The sequence below is a fragment of the Mesoplodon densirostris genome, chromosome 13, assembly GCF_025265405.1.
Source record: "Mesoplodon densirostris isolate mMesDen1 chromosome 13, mMesDen1 primary haplotype, whole genome shotgun sequence".
NCBI classification, from domain to species: Eukaryota; Metazoa; Chordata; class Mammalia; order Artiodactyla; family Ziphiidae; genus Mesoplodon; species Mesoplodon densirostris.
In genome coordinates this window covers 76312155-76340097 of record NC_082673.1, presented here as the reverse complement: position 1 = coordinate 76340097, position 27943 = coordinate 76312155, and positions in this window count along the sequence as shown.

Here is a 27943-nt window from a genome sequence, read left to right as displayed (position 1 = left end):
TCTTTTTCAAGGACCTTACTGAGGGTCCCCAAGAAAAGTTGGAGCAAGGCTAGAGAACTGAGGAAACCTCCCTTTGAGACAGACCTGTTGGAGGAGAACAGAGCTGCTGCAGGAAGGGAGAAGCCCTTGCATCTCCTGTATCATCCTGGAGCAGGTGGAGGAAAAGCAGCTAATTTCCTCACCCTCAGTACAAGGATGAAGACACATTGAAGCTGAAGGATGGGAACAGTAAACCTATGTGCAGAGTTGGGGCAGGGTCACATCCACAGCCCAGGTCATTAATGGAAAGAGTCCCTGGGAAGACCTCCTGTGGAGACGCAGAACTCCAATCATCCATCCAGTGCTTCTCAACTCTGAATCCCTCCTTCCTTGTCCTGTGTGATATAAGAACATTATTTTTTCCCTGAAAGAACACTGGAGAAGGAAGGGGCTCTCTTCCTGGTTCTGGCAGGCTTTGCTTCCTTTTGTTTCAGTGGTGGAGGCTGGTGTGCAGACCCTTGATAGAGCTCACCCCAGTGAGAATTGGTGGCATTCTGCAGGTGTCTTCACTGAGAGCTTCCTGTGTAACAATGCTCCCAGAGGTACCTTTTTTGATCCTTCTGTGGGAGCCCTAGGCAGCTTCCTAGAAATTTTCGCAGCACCCTCCCCTCTGCTGGCATCTTCCCAGTGACTTTCTGGTGAGCCCAGCTGGTGCTGAGCCAAATTCCCTGTAAGTTCTTCAACACACCCAGCTGACAGCTTGACAGCTTCCTGGTGAATTTCTTGCCCACCCACCTCAGCCTGTTATATGCTTTTGGAAAAAAAAATCACTGCCTGCCACTCCTGGCCCACAGTTCTCTGTCTACCATCCTCAAATCACCAGTCTTCCAGGGATAGATATTTAGCTTGTCAGCCCTGGTTTGTAGTTTTCAACGCACCTGCTTCAGTCCACTGACTGCGGATTAGCTCTGACCGAGCCCATCTCAACAAATGTATATTCTGGAAGCCCATACACTCCAGCAAAATCTGAATCCTAGGCTTGGAGAGGATTATCCCCTTCAACACCTATGTCTTCCTGGGGTATTCTCTCTCAGCAGTAGATGCTTCTTTAGAGTTTTCTTTTATTCCCTTTTAATAGTCAATTCCTTGAAAATATTTCATAATTCTTTCATATTATTATGTGGTTTCCATTTCCTGACTGTACCTTAAATGATACAGAATTGGTACTGTAAGTGGTCCCAGAAGATAGATTCACAAAGATGAGATTTGGGATTGATTTAATCCTGCTTTTGGGATTGAGCCCAAGAGATAGACTGGACCATTTATTAATTTCTTACCTCTCAGCTCCAAATGCACCAAATTGCCCTGTTTGTGACACTGGAACACTGGAAAAAAGAAAAGTTTGACAGCAGAGGGCACTGGAGGGACACTCTCAGAGAATGAGGCTTTTCATCCTGGTTCAAAAGTGTTTTATTCTTTCTGCTTCTGGGAAGTTGGGTTAGTATGACTGACACCAGGGAGAGTGGACTCTCGTGAATTTCGGCAGCACTCTCACAGTTGGGTTTTACAGCCTAGTTGGTTTTCTGGGTGGGTCAGTAGCACCACTTACAGGCAGCTTCCCAGCAAGACCTGAAGCCCCAGCAGACTTCCTCCTGTTTTACACAATGCAAAGTTCCACAGATGCCTCACCTGACTTCCCTGAGGCAAGTCCAATGGCTCTACCCAAGAGCAATATCTGGGTAAATTCCACAGGTTCTCCATCAAATTTCCCGGCAAATTTAGCAGTAACCCATGTGGACAAATTCCCATTGAATTACATGGATGGTCCGGCAGACTTCACCATGTTGAACAGTATTCTCACAAGGTCAGTTTCCTGATTCTGCAAGCTCCCTGGCCAGCTTCTCGGGGTGTTTAATATACCTTTCTTCTTCCTCAGTTCACTGCTTCCCAGTGGCTTTCTGATGAATACAGCTTCCACCCTAATTAGATTTCCAGCAACTTCAGAAGCACCCCCACAAACAGATTCACAGCAAATTTCTTCAGCACCCTAGAAAGTGGCTTCCTGCTCACTGAATGTAATCTTCTGGTACACTAGTGGGGAATTTCCTACATGCCATTCCCAGTTCATACTTCCTTGCTCACCAACCTCATCCCACAAGTACTCCGGTGCCAACTGTGGAAAAAAGATTGCCTGGGAGTAGCTCAAGAGACTTGTCCATTCTTCAGTGGGCTGCAATCATACACACTTCAACAATGACTGGATTCCAGCCTTGGGAAGCAACCATACTTCAATGTTTGTTTCACTCTTGGATACTTCCCCTCAACCCAAGGATATTCTTTTGATATCTCTTTATCTCTCAGTAATATTTAATTCCTCGTTCATAGTAAATCATTCCTTATGTGAAAAATTCCCATTTCATATTACTCTGAGGCATCTGTCTACTGACTGAAACTGACTAATGCATTCAAAAGGTGAGTACCTGAGTCTACTTTCAAGATGGCAGAGTAGAAGACTTGAGCTCACTTCCTCTCACAAAAACACCAAAATCACAGCTAACTGATGAACAACCGTCAAGGAAAAAGACTGAAACCTACCAAAAAACATATTCTACATCAAGAGACAAAGAAGAAGCCACACTGAGATGGTAGGAGGGACACATATGTGATACAATCAGATCCCATACCCACTAGGTGGGTGACCCACAAACTGGAAAATAGATATATTGCAGAGATTCCCCCACAGGAGTGAGAGTTCTGAGCCTCACGTCAGATTCCCCAGTCTGGGGGTCTGGCATTGGGAGGAGGAGCCCCCAGAGCATTTGACTTTGAAGGCCAGTGGGGCTTGATTGCAAGAACTCCACAGGATTGGGGAAAATAGAAACTTCACTCTTGGAGGGCACATAAAGACTTGTGTGCACCAGAACCCAGGGAAAAAGCAGCAACTTCATAGGAGCCTAGGGCAGACCTACCTGCTGGTCTTGGAGTGTTCTCGGGAAGCAGGGGGTGGCTGTGGTTCACTGTAGGGATGACACTGGTGACAAAGATACTGGAGACTACTCTTTGTATGAGGTGTCCTGGAGGCTGTCTTTTTGACACAAAGACCTGGCCCCACCCAACGGCCTGTAGGCTCCAGTGCTAGGATGCCTCAGCCAAACAACCAACAGGGCAGAAACACAGCTCTACCCATCAGCAGACTAGTTATCTAAAGTCTTCCTGACCCCACAGCTGCCACTCAACACACCCCTTGATATGGCCCTGCCCAACAGAAGGACAAGACCCAGGTCCACCCACCAGTGGGCAGGTACCAGTCTCTCCCACCAGGAAGCTGGCACAAGCCCCTTAGACAGGCTCATCCACCAGGGGCCAGGCACCAGAAGCAAGAAGAACTGCAACCCTGCAGCCTATGGAATGGAGACCACAAACACAGAAAATTAGACAAAATTGAGATGGCAGAGGAATATGTTCCAGATGAAGGAATAAGACAAAAGGCAAGTGCCTAACTAATCTTGAAACATAGAATGCCTTCCCCTTGCTCCACTACTTCAGTCAGCATGTATCAAGTAACAGATGGATATGGGGATGTATGTATGCATATAGCTGATTCACTTTGTTATACAGCAGAGGCTGACACAACATTGTAAAGCAATTATACTCCAATAAAGATGTTATTAAAAAAATAGCACATCTACACAAAGAAATGAAGAATGGTGGATATGGCATAAATAAAGAGAATAAAAATAATTTTTTCCTCCTTTTTATTGCTCTTAAATATGACTGTCTAAAAAATAGCAACATTTGTCTGTTTATAGCATATGTGAAAGTAAAATGTAATACAAAATTAGTACAATGGGTAGGAGGAATGTATTGGAGTATATTGTTTGAGGTCCTTAGATTACAGCAAAGGTGTCATAATGTTATTTGAATATATACCACAATTAATTAAATACATATATTGCAAACTCAAGAACACCTATTGAGGGGATACATTAATTTTAAAATTGTTCTAACTAATAAGCCAATTGTAGATACAAAATAAACTAATAAAAGAATACTCAATCCAAAAGACACAGAAAAAAGTAAAAGAAAGAAACAAAGAACAGATGAAATGAACAGAAAACAGCTAGGAAGATTTTAATTCAACCATATGAAAAATCACATTAAATCTCAATGATTTAAACCAAGGGTTAGCAAATTCCAGTCCAAGGGCCAAATCCAGCCATGGCCATTTGCTTGCATATTGATTATGGCTGCTTTTACATTACACTGACAGAATTGATTAGTTATGACAGAGATGTAATGGCCCGGGAATATGAAAATATTTATGATCTGGTATTTTATAGAAATGTTTACCAACCTCTGCTCTAAGCACATCAGTGAAAAAAACTGAGGAGATTATTAATTTAAATTAAAAAGGCAAGAATCAATTACATGCTGTAAACAGGAAAGCCACTTTCAATATGAAAATATATATAGGTTAAAAGTAAAAGAATTGAAAAATATACACTAGACAAACACAATAAAAAATTTAAAAAGAATCATAGTGGTGAACATACATTTAATATATACATACACATTATTTTTTGACTGTTCATGGTAGAATCAACAAAGTATATCATAGCCTAGGCTATAGGATTGAAAAAATATAAATTATGTTCTCTGACTACAGTGAAAGTAAACTAGAAATCATGAACACAAAAATACATGGAAAATGGACAAATACCTGGGATTTACACTCTACATTTAAAAATAAACCATGGATCAAATGCTAATCACAGAAAGAAATAAAAATATTTTGAACTGAAGGACAATTGAAATGCAGCATATAAAATTTATGGAATAACACTAAAGTGCTTTTAGGGGGAGTTTTATAGCTTTTAAGTTATCAAATTATTGATTTAAGTTTCCATCGTAAGAAACTAGGAAAAGAACAAAATATATGCAAAAGAAGCAGAAAAAATGGAATTAAGATTGGTGCCGAAAATGGAATTAAGTACCAAAAATAAATTGGTTTTCAATACAGTCAGAAAATAGTTGGAAATTACAATGAAAAAGACCACAATAGCATCAAAATTATGAATACTTACATTTAAATTTCACTAAATAAGTGTAATACCTGGAAATTTGTGTGTGTGTTTTCACAGGGTCTATATGCAGATCAGAGAGATGAAGAATGGAGGCCTGATGGGTCATCTATCCTGTCCTTGTCTTCTGGACAGGTTTTGAGTTTCTAGAGAAAGAGGAGGGTTTATGAAATTCAAAGCACAAGCAGAAGTGAGTCACAGAATTGGTGGGAAGGTATTCTTTCTTATTCCACCAAAACCTTACATGCATATCTGGAGCACAGAAGACGGAGGCAGGGAGGGGAGGTGGCAATAGCTGAGAACTGTTTGTTCCTATGTAGCAGCAGGAACACTTGTGGCTTCCAGGTGAATGGTGTTCTAATGAAGGACAATGGCCGGCTGCCAACCTAAAATGAGTTTCAATCAATAAATATTGGAAAACAGTTTTGAAGAGGCCATCCAGGAGATCCTAAAAAAACCCAAAAAACAAAAGAGCAAATATAATCATGGTAGACCCTGTCTTTAATTGCTTATGGCAATAGTGAGTACAATGGTATACACTCTCCTAGTATCCCCACATTTTACCTCACTGATCATTATATGATTAATTGTGTGATTAGTTGTTTAACATTAGTCTCCTTTACTAGAATGCAGTGTCCTGTAAGACACCATAACTGTCTTTTTCATTGAGTTAGCCCCAGAAAATATCACAGAGCCTAGCCCATTGGTTGAATGAATGAATGAATGCTTTTCCTGAATTTAAATTTGGAGTTTCCAAAAAAGTAGTAGATGTATATTCTCTATGTAAAGATATTGACCCAATGGTGGTGGAAAAGATTGACTTTGTATGGAAAATCTTAGAGGTTTGAAAAGGGAGATAATCTGAATATAAAGCACAGATGGTCTTCAAGTTTTTCATGCCAAACTTGGAGTTTTGGGATGACTTATTGTTTGGCTGCAACTAGCAAGCATATGGTCTACCTTGTAGAGACTGCCATTTAGTTCATCTGCTGAAGGGATTCCTAAAGTAGATTTCTTCAATGTCTGTCACTGCACAGGATTTCTCAGGCTTCCTCGTGTACCTCCTCTGATTTCTTCAGTTCCAGAAGCTTCTTTATAGGAACACTGTGGCTGTCTTTCAGCAACCCTAGTGATACGATAACATTGGATCTTACCCTCCATTTCTAAGTTTCTTGACATTTATTTTCCCTCTGTTGGTGCTTTCAACCCCTGCTATCTCCCTTAGTTGCCTGCTAATCTTTTCTGATGGTTATCATCCTGATGGACACCACAGCTCTCCACACAGACTCTTATCTGCTCCAGCAACACCCACCCTCACATCTTTTGCTACTGCACGTTTTAAAAAACCATAAGTTCCAGAGTATCAGGAAGTTCTGTCAAATTTTATGAAATATTGTGAATAACATAATTGAATCCTCCTTGCTCACATCCTTTTTCTCTTTAGATTTCTGTACATCCTTATCCCAGGTGTTCCTGTGGTGCCTAGTCTCTTTTTATAAGAATAATTTACAGAATTGAAAGAATGATTTATACAAATAATTAATTATAATTAAAGACCCACTATAAAATAGGCATTGTTCTGTGCACTTTGAATGTATTTTCTATACTTCTTATAATATTCTTGCAAAGTAGAAATTATTATCCCATCTTCCAGATAGGGAACAGCTGGACACTACAGGTTCCTTTTTTTTTAAAACTAATTAATTAATTTATTTTTGGCTGCGTTGTGTCTTTGTTGCTGCGTGGGCTTTCTCTAGTTGCAGTGAGTGGGGACTACTCTTTGTTGTGGTGTGCGGGCTTCTCATTGTGGTGGCTTCTCTTGTTGCAAAGCACGGGCTCTAGGCCCACGGGCTTCAGTAGTTGTGGCACACGGGCTCAGTAGCTGTGGCTCGCATGCTCTAGAGTGCAGGCTCAGTAGTTGTGGATCATGGTCTTAGCTGTCCCGCGGCATGTGGGATCTTCCCGGACCAGGGCTCGAACCAGTGTACCCTGCATTGGCAGGCGGATTCTTAATCAAGGAAATCCCCTACAGGTTCCTTTTGACAGAGTTCACATCCTACACTTTTGGGAGGCAATGTATCATCTCTGAGGGATCCTGGAAACAAATTCTGAGGAAACAGTTTCCTCACTCTGCACCTCTCAAAAATATGGCAGTAATTAAACTCTCCATCCTTGTCACACACAGAGAGGATGGAAAATTTACAATATTACTTCTTGGTATTCTGAAAAATACAAGAAGAATTGTCAGGGTTTCCTCTATCAAAATAACTAGTAGATAAGCCCCCAAATTTCCCTAGCTTAACTTCAAAGAAGATTTTGGGGTTTTTGTTGTCGTTTGTGGCTTTCAGTTTCTCCAGCATCTTTATAATGAAATTACATCGGTCTCACGGTTGGATGTAGACAGCCAGATGAGGGCGGCCGTGGAGACCCCGTCCTGCTCAGGCACTGGCCGCCCCTCAGAGCAGCTCCATGACCACAGCCACCGTGCTCCGCCCAAAGGTGAAGGTGCCGACCAGCACGGAGACCACTCCCCAGGCCTCCAAGCAGCACTTAACTCGGGGTCCTATGGGCTCCACACTGATGGCACAGATGAGGCACAGACCTGGGAAGATAAAAAAGGAGCTGATGCCGCCGACGATGCCGATGATCTCGCCGAGGTCGGGCAGCAACAGGGCCAGGGCGAGTGTCACGGTGACCCACAGGAAGGTTAGCAGTATCGGACCCATGGTCCCTAGGACTCGGCCAGGGCCTGGGGCCCACATGCCCAGCAGCCCCTCCTCCAGAAATCCTGCATCGCCAGCCTCCCCAGGAAGAGCACGGTTGGGTAGACGGTCACGATGGAGACAGAGAAGAGGACCCGGGCAATGATGATGACCACCACATCATTGCCTGGGTAGGACATCAGAATGTCAGCAGAAACTTCTGTCCCGAAGGTCAGGAAGTCCTAAACTCCTGTTGGGGAGTAGATGAGGGAGCAGGCCAGCAAGGACAGCACAGAGACCAGGGCCCAGTGCCCAAGATTTTGGTCATAACTGAGAACACAGCTGGGTTTGATCTCATGGCTGTTGTCTTCAGGAAGTAAAAGCAGCATCAAATTTATGTTAGTGTCATGCCTTTGAAACTATAGTGCAGCTTTATTCACATCTCGGCTTAATCTGCCTGTCTTAAAAATATTCTCTACACTGCCACCTGATAGAAATTTCTAAATACATTTCTAAATATCATGTTATCTTTATGTAAAATCCTTCTGTGGTTCTCATTTACCAAGCACAGACTTTTTTACTATGATGTAAAAGATGCTTCAGAATTTGTAGCCCACGGGGTCTCCACACAAGTAACACCCCCTCATTCATTTCCTAACTTCTGTGTTCCAGCCATGAGTAAGTTTTCGTTGTTCCTGTATATCTTGCTATGTTTGCATACACTGTTCTCTTTATTCCCATCTCTCCTCATTTTTGTCCTCAGGAGCAACTGTTACTGATAGAATTAAATCATCCTTCATGTGTGTTAGGTATAAAGCAGTTGAGAACCTCTGTATATGGATTTCTACATAATTATGGCATTGTTAACATTCTATAGTAATTATATGTTGACCCGACTTCTCTCTTTACTAGGTTAAACTTCCTCCTTTATACATGCTTGTATCTGAGTGCCTGGCACAGAGTTGATTATAAGTTGCTAGTAATTGAATCTGTGAATGTTGGAATGTTTTCTAGAAAGCTGGCTTGCTCAATATCCTTCCTTCTTTTATTTTTTAAGATATTCATCAAGATTAAGAAGTCCCAGTATTTGAGGTTTTGTTTCCTTAAAGAAAGGAGACTGTAGAAAAACAAAATGATCTTTATCAATACAGTGCTGCCAACTCCGTCCTGCTACCATGAACTTGATCAACTTTAAAATATTTTAAAATGTTCCAAACACCAACACAAATACCAAAGAATGGAAGAGGAAGCAACCTGGTATAAGTATGTTCAAAAATGGCAAACCAGGGCATTTTGAGAGATGAGTGGATTTGATGGCATTTAGAACTTGATTTGTGCACAGTAAGGAAAATAAAATTCTTACGATCGCAACAAGTATTATTTAGGGTTCTATTTTCAGTTCATTAAATTCAGCTCCAAAAGAGAATCTTAAAGGGCACATTCTCAACCAAGATTTGCAAAGTGCACAGTCCTTCTTTAAAGGCTCCTTTTCACTTGAGTGGGGAACACTTCACCACAGTGATTCCTAGTTTCCAATAATGTGCTCACTGCCTCAGCTGTTTCATCTTTATGTTAATACCAAGTCTGTTTGATGGGACTGACATACTGTCTCTTTGAAATAGCAGGCAGGTCACAGAGAAGGCCATTTCTTAAAACAACAGTCTTTCTAAAGCCACAGAAGGATTTGTATCATCCACAATCCTACCCCTGGGTTACAAAAAACACTTGGCATTTGCATCAGCCGATTGCATGAGTTGAGGATTGCGTGCGTGGTATTGGGGAATCTTGGAAGGTCTCTATGGGCACTAACGGAGGCAGCCAAAATTGTCATCTGGTTGTTTCTACGAGGGGAGGGAAAATCCAAAAGTTTTTAATTCAACATTTGAATGAATTGAGAAATGAATAGAAAATGTTACAGTGAGACCAGCTTCCATTCCCAATTTGCCTATAACGCCCCCTCCTTTCCTAGTAGCAGAATTTGTCTTCTGTCCTTGAATTTGAGACAATTAGAATAGTTGTTACAGATTAATGAACTAGAGTTTGAATTATTTTTTTAAAAGCAATAGATAAAACATTTATCCATAAGAATTTGGAAGATGCTATTGAATACCTTTCAGAAATTAAATAATGTAGCCAATATTTACTAAAAGTCTACTACATATCTGGTAAAGTAATAGGAACAGGGAATAGAAATATGACTTTCCTTTTCATTACCCTTACACAACTCAAAGTTAAGCAGAAAAATGGAGAAACACATTTATAAACCAACAGTTATCATTTGAAAGCTACACATTATATTATATCCTTTATATACTAGTCTAGGAAATGCAAATTCATGTATATACTAGACTTGTATATAAAGGATATCACATAGTATGTACTCATTTTTGACTGGCATCTTTCACTTAGGACGATTATTTTGAGATTCATCCATTAGTACCATGTATCAATAGGTCTTTCCATTTTTTATTGCTGAGTATACTCTTTTATATGATTTTTACCACAGTTTGCTTACTGATTCACCTGTTGAAGGACATTTAAGTTGTTTCTAGGTTTGGGATAATACAGGCAGAACTACTGTAAATATTCATGTACAAGTTTTTCTATGCACATCCTCTCCTTTCTCTTGAGTAAATATCAAGAGTGGAATGGCTGGATCATATGGTAGATGCATGTTTGACATTTAAGGAACTACCAAGTTGTTTTAAAAAGTGATATATATATATATATATATATATACACACACACACACACATATATATACACACATATATACATATATATCATGTATATATATTTATATACTTACATAAACATATATTTACTGATATATGTTTACTTATATACCTATATAAACTTATATACTTATAAATATACAAGTTTAAATATCTGAGTTTATACTCATATATATGAGTTTATATACTTATGAGTATATATACTTTTATATAGAGAGATAGAGAGAGTTTAATAAATTGGCTCATGCTGTGAAAGGGGCTGGCAAGACTGAAATCTGTAGGGCAGGCCAGCAGGCTGAAAACTTAGGCAAGATTTCTATTTTGCAGTTTTGAGGTAGAATTCCTTCTTCAGGACACCTCAAGTCTTTGATCTTAAGGTCTTCATCGGATTGGATGAGGCCCATACATATTATAGAAAGTAGTTGTCTTTATTTAAAGTCAACTGGTTGTAAAATAAATAAATAAATAAGTCCACTGATTGTAAATGTTAATCACATCTAAAAATACCTTCAAAGCAACACCTGGACTTGTGTTTGACTAAACAACTGGGCACCATAGTCTACTCAAGCTGACACATAAAATTAACAATCATGTAATACAATCATTTACACACCCATACACATATACACATACAATCACATTACTTCCTCTAAGAAAACAATTTAGAATCACATTTAGTATCTGACTCCAGCTTTAAGTAAAGAATTTTGAGAAGATTTTCATTCTTCTCAGTTAGGTCAAATGTAGTTCCTGTTCACTCTGTATCCTACAGTTAAATAAAACATACAACCACCGAAAAACCTTTCAAAACATAGAGGTCCAGGGAGAATACCATTAAAGCTCCAAGGGTGGGCAAAGAAAATACAATGAGTGTGAGTGTATAGAAGACTACACATACTACTTGCCTAAGGTGGGCAATAATCCGTCCTCTGATAGGAGTTCCTTGGTCTCACAATCTGGCAACGTACAGTTTTGCTCCCTGGGATAATTGTATTTATCTCTAGCTATTCAATGACATTACCCAGGGCATTTTAAATGGACATAATAGGGGACAGGAAACCATCTATTTCAACTGGGTAGATTATGCAGTCCTAGGAACTGCTTTGCAGTTAAAAAAACAGGCTGTTGTACAAAATTGTTTAAAGTTTCTCAGGTATAAATGTAGCACCCTACTAGGCAGCCAGTCAATTTGATTATAATAAGCACTATGAATTAGAAACTAATTACAGAATATTATAAGTCCATAATTGTTGAATATGAATCATGTTGTGGTTTCTTTTTCTAAGCAATAGTCTTCGATCCTTTCCATTTTTTCCTATAGCCCTCAGAGTAATGACACCCATTCTTATTGTACCTAGAGATGATGTAAAATAATAGGCAGAGGTGACAAAAGCATAGTTCAACATTTTCCTGTCACAAGGATGCATCCCATAAAATGGAAGCAATTATTGCTTCTGCCTTGTGCAGTCAAGAGCAGGAGATAATGGAGGGTGGAATAAAAAGAATCAATGTAACACATTTTTATAAAAACTCCTGTATCCAAAAATTAATCTCCACTGCACTTGTTGCCTAATTGTCTATTTGCACATCACCTTAGAGAAAAATGTTTTAACTCCTGGAGACAGAAGCTTATTTGATCCTCCATACTCTAGGATTGTTAGCATCAGATAGCAAATGGCCTCTCTTAAAAAAAAGAAAGAAGTGCACGTAATTCTCTTTCCAATGTCAGACATGATACCTTAGATGGAAATTGGTTCTTTTCTATCAGGATTCTACTGAAGACCATAAGAAACAACTAACATATCCCAACATCCTGAGATTTTTCTGACAAATTCTTTACCCTTCCAGGTTTGGTGTGTACATGGACTGAAATCTAGATAAAAGTTTAATCATCTCTTTTCTTAATGTGTGACCAATGGAGCTCCCTCTTACTTCTCCCTTCAAAACATCTCCCATTTATCCTATCTCAGTTTGTTCCTTGTTTTGGAGTATGTTACTTCCAACCAAAAATCTTGGTCTCAATTTTTGTATATATTGTTAATTATTTGATTTGAAAGTCAATAGAAATCCAGTTCAAGCTAGCTAAAATAGGAGGATTTATTAGCCCTTTTATCTTGGAAGTTCAGGAGTAGAGAAACTTTTGGGGCCATTTGGATTCAAGATGCAAGTAATGTTGAGAACTTTCTCTTGCTCTGCTTCCTTCTAAGTACAGGCATGATTCCAGCCCATAGTAGTTGATGCAGATGCAGATAGTCTATAAAACAAATTTGAAGAAAAAGTGGTCTGAATCATGATATGTTTTAGAAGGGATCTTGTGAGCTAAGTCAATGAGTCAACAAACAGGATGAAAATTCCTTTGCAGAAGTGGCGGGGGGATGCAGATTGAGAGTGGAAAGGAGGATAGAAAAAGCAAAGGATAGGAAGACAGAAAAAAAACTTCACCTGTTACTGCTATTGTAGGTACCAAATCTTATCTCTTTATGTCTCTTTTAATGGTGTCTTATAAGAACAAATGGAGAGAATGGAACTTTCTCTGATTAACACGGGAGATGTTTCATCAATAAACATGGATCGAAGTTTGGAGATAGCTTCTTGCTTTACCCAATGAAAGTTCCTCAATCTGGGTAATGGTGGCAATTAAAATGCCAACAAAACCTGGAGGAAGGGACTCAGTCATAGACTCTGTAAATGTGGACCTATAGAGCAATAAGTAGCGGTAAGGAGAAGGCTGAAGGAGCAAAACTTGTAACATATCATGTTGGATGGATTTTTAAAAAATTGTTTATTCCCTTAATTTTATTGACTTGACTGCTTTGCACTTTTCACCACTTTAAATAATGCTCTCATGCATATGCTTGAATATATATTTCAGACCTCATCTTTAAGTACTCCCTCAGAACAGATTCCTAAGCATGGATTTACTGGATCAAAGCATATAACATTTTTATACCAAAAATAAAACTGGTAAAAGAGCATAAATAGACAACACATATGCACTCACACAAAATTCACAAGGAAGCATTTTATACAGAAATCCACTCATCATCGATCAACAAAATGCAAATAAAACCCAATATTATATTGCATATGTATAGAATATATAATAAATATATATTCTGTACATAATACTATATATGTGTATGTATAAATTGTGCATGTACATACATATGTGTGTATATATATATAATTGTGTATGTGTGTGCGTGTGTGTGCACTTCTGGTGCTCTTTACTAATTTTTTTTTTTTTGGCACTAAAATGTTCTCAACACATTCTCAGTATTATTGCAGAACTTTGCCAATATGGCTCAAGATCTTTAAAACATTATTTTTCATTTTGATTTGTGAGCTCCATTAATAAGTAAAGATATCTCTTTTCCCTAAAGTCTTTGGTATGTTTTGGGGAAAGAAAAAATTTTAAACATGTATGAGTCCTACTCATACCCTCAAATTCCTGTCACACCACCCTGAACTATGTGCACTTCTTGTAATGTATCATATTCTCTTTCATTTTAAGTGAAAGGAAAAGAGATGCAGGGAAGAGAAATACACTAATATCTTTAAAATAATTATTTCTAGGTAGTTAGGTTTGGGGTAATTTTAATTTCTTTATCATTAAAAAATTAACTTAATTTTAGAATCAATAAAAGTCAATAAACTAAAAAAGAAAAAAATAATCCAAATACTCAGAGAGCTGAAATCGATGGCTGGGTCTAGTCCAGCTGGGGCCTTTCTCTGACAGAAGGGCACAACATAGTGCTCTGTATTTTTTTTGTTAGTTATAAATACTTTTAATAATATTTTTAGATAGCATAATATATCCAACATATTATCATTTCAACATGTAATCAGTATTAAACATTATTAATATTTTACATTCTTCTTTTTGGACTAAGTCTTTTTTTTAATTGAATTATAGTTGATTTACAGTATTGTGTTAGTTTTGGGGATACAGCAAAGTGATTCATTAATACACACATATATATATATTTTTTCAGATTATTTGACATTATAGGTTATTACGAGATATTGAATATAGTTCCCTGTGCCAAACAATAAATCCTTGTTGTTTATTTATTTTATGTATAGTAATATGTATCTGTTATCCCAAACTCCTAATTTGTCCCTCCCCCCCACCCTTTTCCCTTTGGTAACCATAAGTTTGTTTTCTATGTCTGTGAGTCTGTTTCTATTTTACATATAGATTAATTTGTATTTATTTTTTAGATTCCTCACATAAGTGACATCTATATTTGTCTTTCTCTGTCTGGCTTAATTTACTGAGTATGATATTCTCTAGGTCCAACCATGTTGCTGCAAATGACATTAATTTCATTCCTTTTTAAAGGCTGAGTAGTATTCTGTTATATATATGTACCACATCTTCTTAAACCAATAGTCTGTTGATGGGAACTTATGTTGTTTCCATGTCTTGGCTATTGTAAATAGTGCTGCTATGAACACTGGGGTGCATGTATCTTTTCGAATTAGAGTTTTTGTCTTTTCCAGATAGTTTTTGTCTTTTCCAGATACATGGCCAGGAGTGGGATTACTGGATCATATGGTAGCTCTATTTTTAGGGTTTATTATTATTAATTTATTTATTTTTGGCTGCATTGGGTCTTCGTTTCTGCGAGCGGGCGCTACTCTTCATTGCAGCGTGTGGGCTTCTCATTGTGGTGGCTTCTCTTGTTGCAGATCATGGGCCTAGTTGCTCCGTGGTATGTGAGATCTTCCCGGACCAGGGCTCGAACCCGTGTCCCCTGCATTGATAGGAGGATTCTTAGCCACTGCGCCACGAGGGAAGTCCACATTTTTAGTTTTTTAAAGGGACCTCCCTACTGTTTTCCATAGTGGCTGAACCAATTTACATTCTCACCAACAGTGCAAGAGGGTCCCCTTTTCTCCACACCCTCTCCAGCATTTGTTATTTGAAGAATTTTTGATGATGGCCATTCTGACCTGTGTAAGGTGATACCTCATTGTGGTTTTGATTTGCATTTCTCTAATAATTTGTGACGTTGAGCATCTTTTCATGTGCCTGTTGGCCGTCTGTATGTCATCTTTGGAGAGCTGTCTGTTTAGGTTTTCTGCCCATTTTTTGATTTGGTTGTTTGGGTTTTTTTTATATTGAGTTGTATGAGCTGTTTGTATATTTTGGATATTAATCCCTTGTCCATTGCATTGTTTGCAAATGTTTTCTCCCATTTCGTAGGCTGTCTTTTCATTTTGTTGATAATTTGCTGTGCAAAAGCTTTTGATTAGGTCCCATTTGTTTGTCAGGGTGCTCTCTATTGACGTGCCTCCAGAAGTGCTGAGAGATGGGAGAAAAGATGGTGTATTTCTCTGGGACACTTGTTGAAATTCTTATATGGGCCTCCTTCAGGTAAACGCTGCAAGCTCTAGAAGTCATGCCTAGAGTCCTCAGGAATAACAGTCCAACTGGTTGCACCTGAAGGTAGCCCCACCCCATGGCTGAGAGTTCAAACCAAGCATTATAAATATGCTAGATGCTGATGGAAACCAGTTGTAGATTTTCTGCTGGTGAGACTTTAGTGACTTTGAGTGGTGTAACAATCCTGGCTAGAAAAGTATATTTTGTAGTCAGTATCTTTCCCTTTTATGATTGTTTTATCTTTCTCCATTAAGAAAAATGTAGCAGAGCTCCACTCTCTTCATGACACTCAAGATTTTATAGGCAGTGATCTGGAAAAGCAGATTCTGAGTTGGATCCCAATAGCTCCCATCTGCTGCTGCCTGATATTTCTCAAGAAGTCCCTGGGGTGGAGTAAATAGTGAGTGTTTCAGTTGTCAGTGAGTGGGGAACAACAGAGCTGATGAGCAAGCCTGTAAAAAACTGAGTCACTCTGATGGGGCTCAATACAATGAGGCTAGACTTACTTTTTTGAAAAAGGAGCAGTAAGATTTCACTGTACTTGAAAGCAAAGATTTGCTTTGACCATGCAGAGAGTATTGTTTCATTTTCTTTTTCATTGTTTTTATTATGATAAGACATGGTGTGTTTTCCTTGGATGCTGCATTGGGCATCCAGAACTTCTCAGCCTGAACACTGTCTAAATATTCTGTGACAACAGAGATGGATTTGGGGGTTTAGAGATATGTCTGATTTACAGATGTAGTAAGTTATGAGAGAGCATAATTAATAAAGCAAAAAGTGACCAGGAGATATGCTAAAAGGAGCATAGTCTCATCATGTCCCATAACAATTTATTCAGTTTGTTCCATTAGAAACTCATGACTGACTCAGGACACAAAAATTTTAATAGGGCAAGTAGGACCTAGAAAGAATGCAAAGTAAAAGTTTTTAAAATTAATTAATTAATTAATTTTTGGCTGCATTGAGTCTTCATTGCTGCACACGGGCTTTCTCTAGTTGCAGCGAGCGGGGGCTACTCTTGGTTGCAGTGCGCTGGCTTCTCATTGTGGTGGCTTCTCTGGTTGCAGAGCATGGGCTCTAGCTGCATGAGCTTCAGTAGCAAAATGACAAAATTATTAAAAACATGTAAACCACTAAAAAAGCCTGAAAGGACCTATCTCAGATATTTTCTGGTTGCTAAACCTATCTAAGTATCAGCTTTCTCACCTTTGAAGGAAGGTGTTGAGATGAATGATGAAAATTTCTTGAGTGGAAATTCATCTCGTTCTAGAGAAAGGTGTCTTCCTTTTCTTATTTCTTTTTTTTAAACGTCTTTATTGAAGTATAATTGTTTTACAATGGTGTGTTAGTTTCTACTTTATAACAAAGGATAGGTGTTAGCTCTTATCTAAGTGTTTGAAAGAATTCACCTGTGAAGCCATCTGGTCCTGGGCTTTTGTTTGTTGGAAGATTTTTAATCACAGTTTCAATTTCAGTGCTCATGATTGGTCTGTTCCTATTTTCTATTTCTTCCTGGTTCAGTCTCGGCACGTTGTGCATTTCTAAAAATTTGTCCATTTCTTCCAGGTTGTCCATTTTATTGGCATAGAGTTTCTTGTAGTAATCTCTCATGATCCTTTGTATTTCTGCAGTGTCAGTTGTTACTTCTCCTTTTTCATTTCTACTTCTATTGATTTGAGTCTTCTCCCTTTTTTTCTTGATGAGTCTGGCTAATGGTTTATCAATTTTGTTTATCTTCTCAAAGAACCAGCTTTTAGTTTTATTGATCTTTGCTATCGTTTACTTTGTTTATTTTACATTTATTTCTGATCTGATCTTTATGATTTCTTTCCTTCTGCTAACTTTGGGGTTTTTTGTTCTTCTTTCTCTAATTGCTTTAGGTGCAAGCTTAGGTTATTTATTTGAGATGTTTCCTGTTTCTTAAGGTAGGATTGTATTGCTATAAACTTCCCTCTTAGAACTGCTTTTGCTGCATCCCATAGGTTTTGGGTCGTCGTGTCTCCATTGTCATTTGTTTCTAGGTATTTTTTTTATTTCCTATTTGATTTCTTCAGTGATCACTTCATTATTAAGTAGTGTATTGTTTAGCCTCCATGTGTTTGTATTTTTTACAGATCTTTTCCTGTAATTGATATCTAGTCTCATAGCGTTCTGGTCGGAAAAGATACTTGATACGATTTCAAATTTCTTAAATTTACCAAGGCTAGATTTGTGACCTAAGATATGATCTATCCTGGAGAATGTTCCATGAGCACTTGAGAAGAAGCGTATTCTGTTGTTTTTGGATGGAATGTCGTAAAAATATCAATTAAGTCCATCTTGTTTAGTGTATCATTTAAAGCTAGTGTTTCCTTATTTATTTTTATTTTGGATGATCTGTCCATTGGTGAAAGTGGCGTGTTAAAGTCCCCTACTATGATTGTGTTACTGTTGATGTCCCCTTTTATGGCTGTTATTATTTGCCTTATGTATTGAGGTGCTCCTATGTTGGGTGCATAAATATTTACAATTGTTATATCTTCTTCTTGGATTGATCCTTTGATCATTATGTAGTGTCCTTCTTTGTCTCTTCTAGTAGTCTTTATTTTAAAGTCTATTCTGTTTGATATGAGAATTGCTACTCCAGCTTTCTTTTGGTTTCCATCTGCATGGAATATCATTTTCCATCCCCGCACTTTCAGTCTGTATGTGTCCCTAGGCCTGAAGTGGGTCTCTTGTAGACAGCATATATACGGGTTTTGTTTTTGTATCCATTCAGCCAGTCTGTGTCTTTTGGTGGGAGCATTTAATCCATTTACATTTAAGGTAATTATCGCTGTGTATGTTCCTATTCCCATTTTCTTAATTGTTTTGGGTTCGTTATTGTAGGTATTTTCCTTCTGTTGTGTTTCTTGCCTAGAGAAGTTCCTTTAGCATTTGTTGTAAAGCTGGTTTGGTGGTGCTGAACTCTCTCAGCTTTTGCTTGTCTGTAAAGTTTTTAATTTCTCCATCAAATCTGAATGAGATCCTTGCTGGGTAGAGTAATCTTGGTTGTAGGATTTTCTCCTTCATCGCTTTAAATATGTCCTGCCACTCCCTTCTGGCTTGCAGCGTTTCTGCTAAAAGTTCAGCTGTTAACCTTATGGGGATTCCCTTGTGTGTTATTTGTTGTTTTTCCCTTGCTGCTTTTAATATGTTTTCTTTGTATTTAATTTTTGATAGTTTGATTAATATGTGTCTTGGCATGTTTCTCCTTGGATTTATCCTGTATGGGACTCTCTGTGCTTCCTGCACTTGATTAACTATTTCCTTTCCCAAATTAGAGAAGTTTTCAACTATAATCTCTTCAAATATTTCTCAGTCCCTTTCTTTTTCTCTTCTTCTGGGACCCCTATAATTTGAATGTTGGTGCGTTTAATGTTGTCCCAGAAGTCTCTGATACTGTCCTCAGTTCTTTTCATTCTTTTTTCTTTATTCTGCTCTGCAGTAGTAATTTCCACTATTTTATCTTCCACATCACTTATCCGTTCTTCTGCCTCAGTTATTCTGCTATTGATCCCATCTAGAGTATTTTTAATTTCATTTATTGTGCTGTTCATCATTGCTTGTTTCCTCTTTAGTTCTTCTAGGTCCTTGTTAAATGTTTCTTTCATTTTCTTTATTCTATTTCCAAGATTTTAGATCATCTTTACTATCATTATTCTGAATTCTTTTTCAGGTAGACTGCCTATTTCATCTTCATTTCTTAGGTCTGGTGGGTTTTTATCTTGCTCCTTCATCTGCTGTGTGTTTTTCTGTTTTCTCATTTTGCTTACCTTACTGTGTTTGGGGTCTCCTTTTCGCAGGCTGCAAGTTTGTAGTTCCCGTTTTTTTTGGTGTCTGTCCCCAGTGGCTAAGGTTGATTCAGTGGGTTGTGTAGGTTTCCTGGTGGAGGGGACTGGTGCCTGTGTTCTGGTGTATGAGGCTGGATCTTGTCTTTCTGGTGCTCAGGTCCTCGTCTGGTGGTGTGTTTTGGGGGTGTCTGTGGACTTATTATGATTTCAGGCAGCCTTTCTGCTAATGGGTGGGGTTGTGTTCCTGTCTTGCTAGTTGTTTGGCATAGGGTGTACTGCACTGTAGCTTGCTGGTCATTGAGTGAAGCTGAGTCTTGGCGTTGAGATGGAGATCTCTGGGAGATTTTCGCCGTTTGATATTATGTGGAGCTGGGAGGTCTCTTGTGGACCAGTGTCCTGAAGTTGGCTCTCCCACCTCAGAGGCACAGCACTGATTCCTGTGTGCAGCACCAAGAGCCTTTCATCCACATGGCTCCTCAATTTGGGATGATTCGTTGTCTATTCAGGTATTCCACAGATGCAGGGTACATCAAGTTGATTGTGGAGCTTTAATCCGCTGCTCCTGAGGCTGCTGGGAGAGATTTCCCTTTCTCTTCTTTGCTCGCACAGCTCCCCACGTTCAGCTTTGGATTTGGCCCCGCCTCTGCGTATAGGTCGCCTTGAGGCATCTGTTCTTCGCTCAGACAGGACGGGGTTAAAGGAGCCGCTGATTGGCGGGCTCTGGCTCACTCAGGCCGGGGGTGGGTAGGGAGGGGCACGATGCGGGGCGAGCCTGCGGCAGCAGAGGCCAGCGTGACATTACACCAGCCTGAGGCGCGCCGTACGTTCTCCCGGGTAAGTTCTCCCTGGATCACGGGACCCTGGCAGTGGTGGGCTGCACAGGCTCCCAGGAGGGGAGATGTGGAGAGTGACCTGAGCTTGCACACAGGCTTCTTGGCGGCGGCAGCAGCAGCCCCAGCGTCCCACGCCCGTCTCTGGGGTCCGCGCTGATAGCCGCGGCTCGCGCCTGTCTGTGGAGCCCCTTTAAGCAGCGCTCTTAATCCCCTCTCCTCGCGCACCAGGAAACCAAGAGGGAAGAAAAAGTCTCTTGCCTCTTCGGCAGCTCCAGACGTTTCCCTGGACTCCCTCCCGGCTATCTGTGGCGCACTAGCCCCTTCAGGCTGTGTTCACGCCGCCAACCCCAGTCCTCTCCCTGTGCTCCGACGGAAGCCCGAGCCTCAGCTCCCAGCCCCTCCCGCCCCGGCAGGTGAGCAGGCAAGCCTCTCGGCACCGATCCTCTGTGTGGGAATCTCTCCGCTTTGCCCTCCGCACCCCTGTTGCTGCACTATCCTCCGCGGCTCCGAAGCTCCCCCGCTCCACCACCCGCAGTCTCCGCCCGTGAAGGGCCTTCCTAGTGTGTGGAAACCTTTCCTCCTTCACGGCTCCCTCCCACTGGCGCAGGTCCCGTCCCTATTCTTTTGTCTCTGTTTTTTCTTTTTCCTTTTGCCCTACCCAGGTATGTGGGGAGTTTCTTGCCTTTTGGGGGGTCTGAGGTCTTCTGCCAGCGTTAAGTAGGTGTTCTGTAGGAGTTGTTCCACGTGTGGATGTATTTCTGGTGTATCTGTGGGGAGGAAGGTGATCTCCACGTCTTACTCTTCCGCCATCTTCTCCCCTTTTCTGTTTTTTTAAACTTTTTTTTTTTTTTTTTTGGCTGCACTGCACGGCTTGTGGGATCTTCGTTCCCCAGGCCGTCTGCAGTGAAAGCGCTGAGTCTTAACCACTGGACTGCCAGGGGATTCCCTGCTTTTCTTTAACTGATAAACCTTTCCTCTCATCTATCCTTTTTACCTCAACACTCCAAGTATTCCCTTCTGAACACTGAGTTTTCCCTTGTTCTCTCTCCCTTCTTCCTTCTCTCTTCTCTCTTCCCCTTCTCTCTTTCTTCCTCTTGCTTCATTTCTCTTTTTTTTATATTTTCAATCTCTCCTCTATTGGTTCTTTTCTTTTAAGGAATAAACATGCTCTCATTCTACAGTAAAAATAATTTAAAAAACAATCTCTCTTGAGTTGTTATGCCTCTCTCCTCCTATTCTATTATCTCTTTCCTTGGCTTTCAAGTTAGACCTTTGAAAAGTTAACCCTGTATTAACTACTTTAACTCACTCTTTACAGGATAGCCATGATCCAGAAAGGCAGAATGACTGGGGCATTTCTGATGCAATATCACTTCTTCCTCAGTTAGATATGAGGAAAGGACCAAGTTTATCAGAAAACTTCTCCAAAACCTCTCTTCAATATAAAATTTAACCCCATCAGAATAAGTCAAACATGCAGTAAAAACTAGCAAGATTCTACATGCAACAAATCAAATATAATGCCACCAGGTCTTGATATATTTAATTCAGCTTTTTCATTTTACTTAATTCAATCCCCAGCTCTCTCTACACATGCTTGGTCCATGTAATCACCTTATATTCTCTCTTCAAGTTTTTGTATGATAATTTATTTAGTTTGAAATTCAAGTAACATTAAAAAAGATATTAGATATGCATTTTTTATAATGTGAAATACTGGCCACTAGATAGTTCTACTTAGACATTCTCAGAAATATAATCCTTGCTCATTTCCTCTGGTACCTCCTTTTCCTCTCTCATGTTTAATAACTTAATTCCATAATACTGGAACATTAACATGGGGTGATAAGGTGGTGGATTCAATTATGCAGACAAGGTCAAAATCCCAAAGAGTCATGGAGCATAGATAGAATTAACTTGGAACCCTGGATACCCTTATAGGGCAGAGTTGCCTGCCCACCATGGGTCCCTGCCAATCTGGGGCTGTTACAAGAGTGTTAAATAAAACCTCTATCTTGTGTGAGTAATTATTTTAGTGACTTTTTGTTTTATAGCATCATATTCTGTACACTAACTAGTATACTTTGCTCTCACTAGTTTATTAATCTCCCTGCAGAAGGTCATGAGACTACTGACTAAATTAGTAGAACTCTAAAAATAGTAAAATGACTGGTTTTAATGACATAGGAATGTGTGTAGAAGTAATGGTGTTAAGAATGGGGTGGAGAGAGATTCAACTAGACACATCTGGTGGTGACTGACAAAAACCATGAATACAAACAGGTTTTTTTGAGGAAAAGGTCAACCCTGCTCAACTCACTAGTTTCATCTGTTGGAATATCTTGGGAGCTGCTTGGAAGTGAAGATTCTCTTTTGACCAGAAGTAATTATTCTATTAGCCTAGGGGGTTCATAGGCTACTGAGTTGAACACCTAATCTTCTTCCCCTCTGTTAACATAATACAAGATTTCTAATACTGGGAGGATTTATCTTCTAGCTAGGATCTGCCTCTCTTTTCCTTCTTATCAAGAATATACAAGAGGCAGGAATAAAAATAAGCAGTAAAAGTATGTAATGCAGTCACTTACCTGAAAGTCTATATCTTCAAAGAATGTGATTTTGTTCAATAATCAGCTGAATGCTGAAAGCCTGAGACAATCCTATAACTACGTCAGTAACCAATGAATAGGACATAGACTTTGTCGGTATATCCCAGAACTTTATAACCAACATAACCAAGTTAGAAAGGGTTTCTTCCCCATAAAACTTGCTCCTGTTTTTATTTTCCTTTCCTTGTGATGTTGGACCATGTTATAAACCAAGTGTCGTCTTTGAACACCTCCTAAATATCTCTCTCATCAGTCTGCACATGGCAACGTGAAAGCTATTGCATTAGTTCATCCCTAGGGTCATCAGGGGTGACCCCATTAGGTCATGATGATCTAACACAATCCTACTTTTACTGGTCCCTGCCAAAAATCTTACCCTAGTGCATGCCAATATTCTACCACAATTCTGAAAATATTGCATTCCTATGGTCAAAATTGTTTATTAGACTTCTCCCACCTAAACCCCTGCACAGCTGCTCATGATTCTTTGTAATTGGGCTACTGCCTTCCTCTCTAGTCTATTTTCTCACATCATCCTTGCACTCTGCCCCTTGATCATACCAACTACATATTGTGTATTTCCTTATCCCTTGCGCCCTTTCCTCTTGAATCCGCTTTTCCAACTTCAACTGGCAAAAAAAAAAAAAAAAAAAGTCAAAAGAAGTCTCTTCTGTTAAACTTTTTCCAGACATTATCATACCTGCTACAATTCCCACTTCTACTGAGACAGTGGATATAACCAATACCATCTTTTTTTTCCTTTTTCTGTACTTTATGCTGATTTCTGCCTTGTTACCTGCAATATTAAAATGCTTTTGTAAAGATCTTAACAAAAGGCATTCCAGCACCCAAAATAATAGCTGGCACATGATAGGTACTCAGGAAATTTTTGCTGAATGCATAAATAAATTAATGAGAAAAGGTCATGAAATTACTACTTTCGAAAACATAAAATATATTCTTAGAGGGATGCTGATTTCAGTCACAAAAATTTTAAGTATTAGAGAACTTTTTATTTTATGACCAAAATTAATATTCTGAGACTGATTTGCTGAGAGGTCCATTGCCCAAAGGATCATTTAGCCAAACAATCAGTTCATTTAATTCAAGTTTACTCAAATGTATACTTTAGTCTGATTCTAAAGTCAATTCAGGTAAGATAGATTGGCAAGGCTAAAGTGAGGGGTGTGGGGCTTTTATCTGAGGATATAAATGCCTTGAATCTTCCTCCTGCCACCAGCCTCCCTTCCTTCTCTGTACCAAAGCTTCTCAGGGATTGACAAACCAGACAGACAGTGTTTTTCATTGAATCTCTTGTCTGTCTTTTCTCCAGCAGAGGGGCCCCTCGCTCTGCACCAGTTTTCAAGATCCATCTGTAGAGAGCTGGGCAGAGAAGTGCTCTTAATTAGCTGTTGTGACAGCAAAATAAAAACCAGCCTAATGACCCTTTGCAAAAATCTTAAAACACAGTTAAAACCATCCAGATTAATATTAAACATTGTAAGCTTTTTATTTTTAGTTAAAATGAACAAGTTTTTTTCTGTAAGTAAAGAGGAAAATATGGAAACATTTTAAATCAGCAAAATTTGGAAAGAATCTTAAAAAATGCTACAGTGTTGGGAAAACTGTGAACAACTTTAAAAAGATTTTTTAAAAATCAATATAAAATGGTATTACATATGAAATGAAATTTCAGTTATAACAATAAGAAAATAAAATTGAAGAGAAAAACTAAGTCATTCAGTAATCTTCAGGTTTGACAAATTGAACAGCCTTTAAAAAATGTTTTTTATAAGCTGATATTGATTCAGTATATTCAAGAACATCCTTTAGATAATAAGATTTTATATCTATGAAAATACAAATCATCATCAAAGAAGATTTTATGTATGAATGTAGATTACTACATCCATCAAGTTAGATTTTCAGCAAAATGATGCTTTGATGAGTTAGCTTTTGGAGGGTTGACCTTTTTCCTCATGTGGGAAAACTAGAACCCACCAGACTATAAAATGTGCATGCTGATGGCCAAGCTGGAGGAGAGAAAATAATATCTCTTGATTACAAATCTACCTCTCTTTCTAGTGTAATGCATTGTCCATGTTGCTCCTCATAGACACAAAACATAAAAGAGAATAATTTTTAGCTAGAAGAAATAAATAATTTCTAAATAATCAGCAGAGTAGAGCCTTAAAATAGGGTGAAGCTGAGCAGAATGAGAAAACAGAAACAGAACTCACGGGTTATGTCTCAAATTTACTTAATAGATTATAAATAAATCAATAAATATTAATTTGTATTTCAAGAGGGTGGCTTTCCCAAGCCTATGCAAATACTAAGATTCTACTGTTAATTTCCACCACCACCACCCTTTCTCTCTCTCTCATCCTCTATCTCTGCTTCACCTAGGATGTCAAGAATTTCTTGGGCCTGATTTTGGTGGTGCATATTTTATCATCTTCCATACTTAACCTAAAATACAGAGTAATTCTGCTAATGACAAATTGGTTCTGGGTTCTAAGTGACCTCTATTCCAATGCAGTTTTGGGTGTTGATAACTGCTCCTCTCCCATTCTATGCTGTATTCCCATTAAGTCTTCCTCGTCTTGAAATTGAGCAGAGGTAAGGAACAATAATGATACTTAAATTCATTTTATGATTATGTACCAACTCTTTGGTAAGTGCTTGAAATGTCCTATCAGGGCAGTGAATCATATAGAATTCCCAAAAGAATCAGCAGTCCAAGGGAATGCTAAGCCCACATGAAAGCCTCATTTTCAGGCCACAAAGGTCTGAAACCACAGGAATTTCTACCATATCTTAGACAGAGCTGAATGATCTCCTCTTTAGTTTCCACTATTGGGCAACTACTCTTTATAAAATCTCTAAAGGGCAGGCTGATATATGAATCATGGTTGACAAAGGTTGGTGCTCAAAACTAATTTTCAGCATAAGAAAAAGTAGCCCAAGAACACATTCTAACCAAAGGGAACTGAGTCCTGGTAGTAAGTAATGCTATGTGTTACCAGAATGTTGTTGAAATAATGATGGAGAGATGTGCTCCATGCTGATTCTGCAATGACCTCTTCCTTTACAGAGATATTTAAAGAAACCTAAGCTTTGTCCAGATTTTAGTATCAATTTCTGCGGTTCTTCCTACCACTTAACAGACACTGATAAAATGCATGGGAACCTGATTTGTTCTATGTCTCTAAGTGATATTCGTATGCCAATGGAAGTAGCACACATGTGAGTAATACAAGGCAGGTAGAAAAGTCCACATTAGCTGTTGAGTCAACTAGTTGTTGAATTCTGAGCTTGTTAGGTTGAATAAGTCTAATATATTACATTCATTTCACATATTGTGAAATTTAAACCCAAGGAATATGAGGGACTTTCAGAGAAAAAAGGAAGTGTTAATTTTTGCTTTTCTATTAGGCATTAAAGGTTGAGCTGCTTACTTTTAACATTTGTTTAACTTTCACATCACTCTTAAAGGTAGTATTATTTTTTTTCATTTCAAAGACACAAAATTTAAAAATAAGAAATTTAAATAACTTGTCCAAGTTCACATGACTTACAAGTGGCAGAGCCACATTTGACATTCAGATCTATTTGATTTAATAGTCACCTTACTATAACACAAACAGTTTGACAGAGTGAACATTCCTCTTTATGGGCTCACCAAGTGCTTCAGAGTTTCTTCTAAATCTTTTATTCAAAGGACATTGCTTCTAAGTGTAAATAAAAATACAATACATTCCATAATTCAGTATTTCAAATATTTATTTTCATGAAATTAATGTTCTAAAATAGTGGTTGATTCAGTATATGCAAAATAAAGTTATACTAATAAAATGCACTTTCACCTCATATCTTGGGCTTCTGTATAATATTATATTTAAGGCTGCTACCACAGACTGGACAAAGGAAGAAAGAGAGAGAGAGAGATAAAGAAAGAAAGAAAGAAAGGAAGAAAGGAAGAAAGAATATTTCAAACCCAGGGCTTCTAGACATACTTGGCTAGTGTGTGACAGTATAATCAAGAATAAGGCTTTGAACATACAGATGGCCAACAGACACATGGAAAGATGCTCAACATCACTAATTATTAGAGAAATGCATATCAAAACTACAGTGAGGTACCACCTCACACCAGTCAGAATGGCCATAATTTTAAAAGTCTAAAATAATAAATTCTGGAGGGCATGTAGAGAAAAAGGAACCTTCCTACACTGAAATATAAGTTGGTATAGCCACTATGAAAGACAATATGGAGATTCCTCAAAAAACTAAAAATAGAGTTGTCGTATGACCCAGAAATCCCACTCCTGGGTATATATCAGGATAAAACTATAATTCAAAAAGATACATTCACCCCTATGTTCATAGCAGCACTATTCACAATAGCTGAGACATGGAAAGAACCTAAATGTACATGACAGATGAATGGATAAAGAAGATGTGCTACATATAGACAATGGAATACTACTCAGCTATTAAAAAGAATGAAATAATGCCATTTACAGCAACATGGATAGAACTAGAGATTATCATACTAAGTGAATTAAATCAGAAAGAGAAAGACAAATACTGTATGATATCACTTATACGTGGAATCTAAAATATGACACAAATGAATTTATCTACGAAACAGAAACAGACTCACAGACATAGAGAACAGACTTGTGGTTGCAAGGGTGAGAGGGGTTGAAGATGGATGGAGTGGGAGTTTGGGAGTGGCAGATGCAAACTATTATATATTAGAATGGATAAACAACAAGGCCCTACTGAATA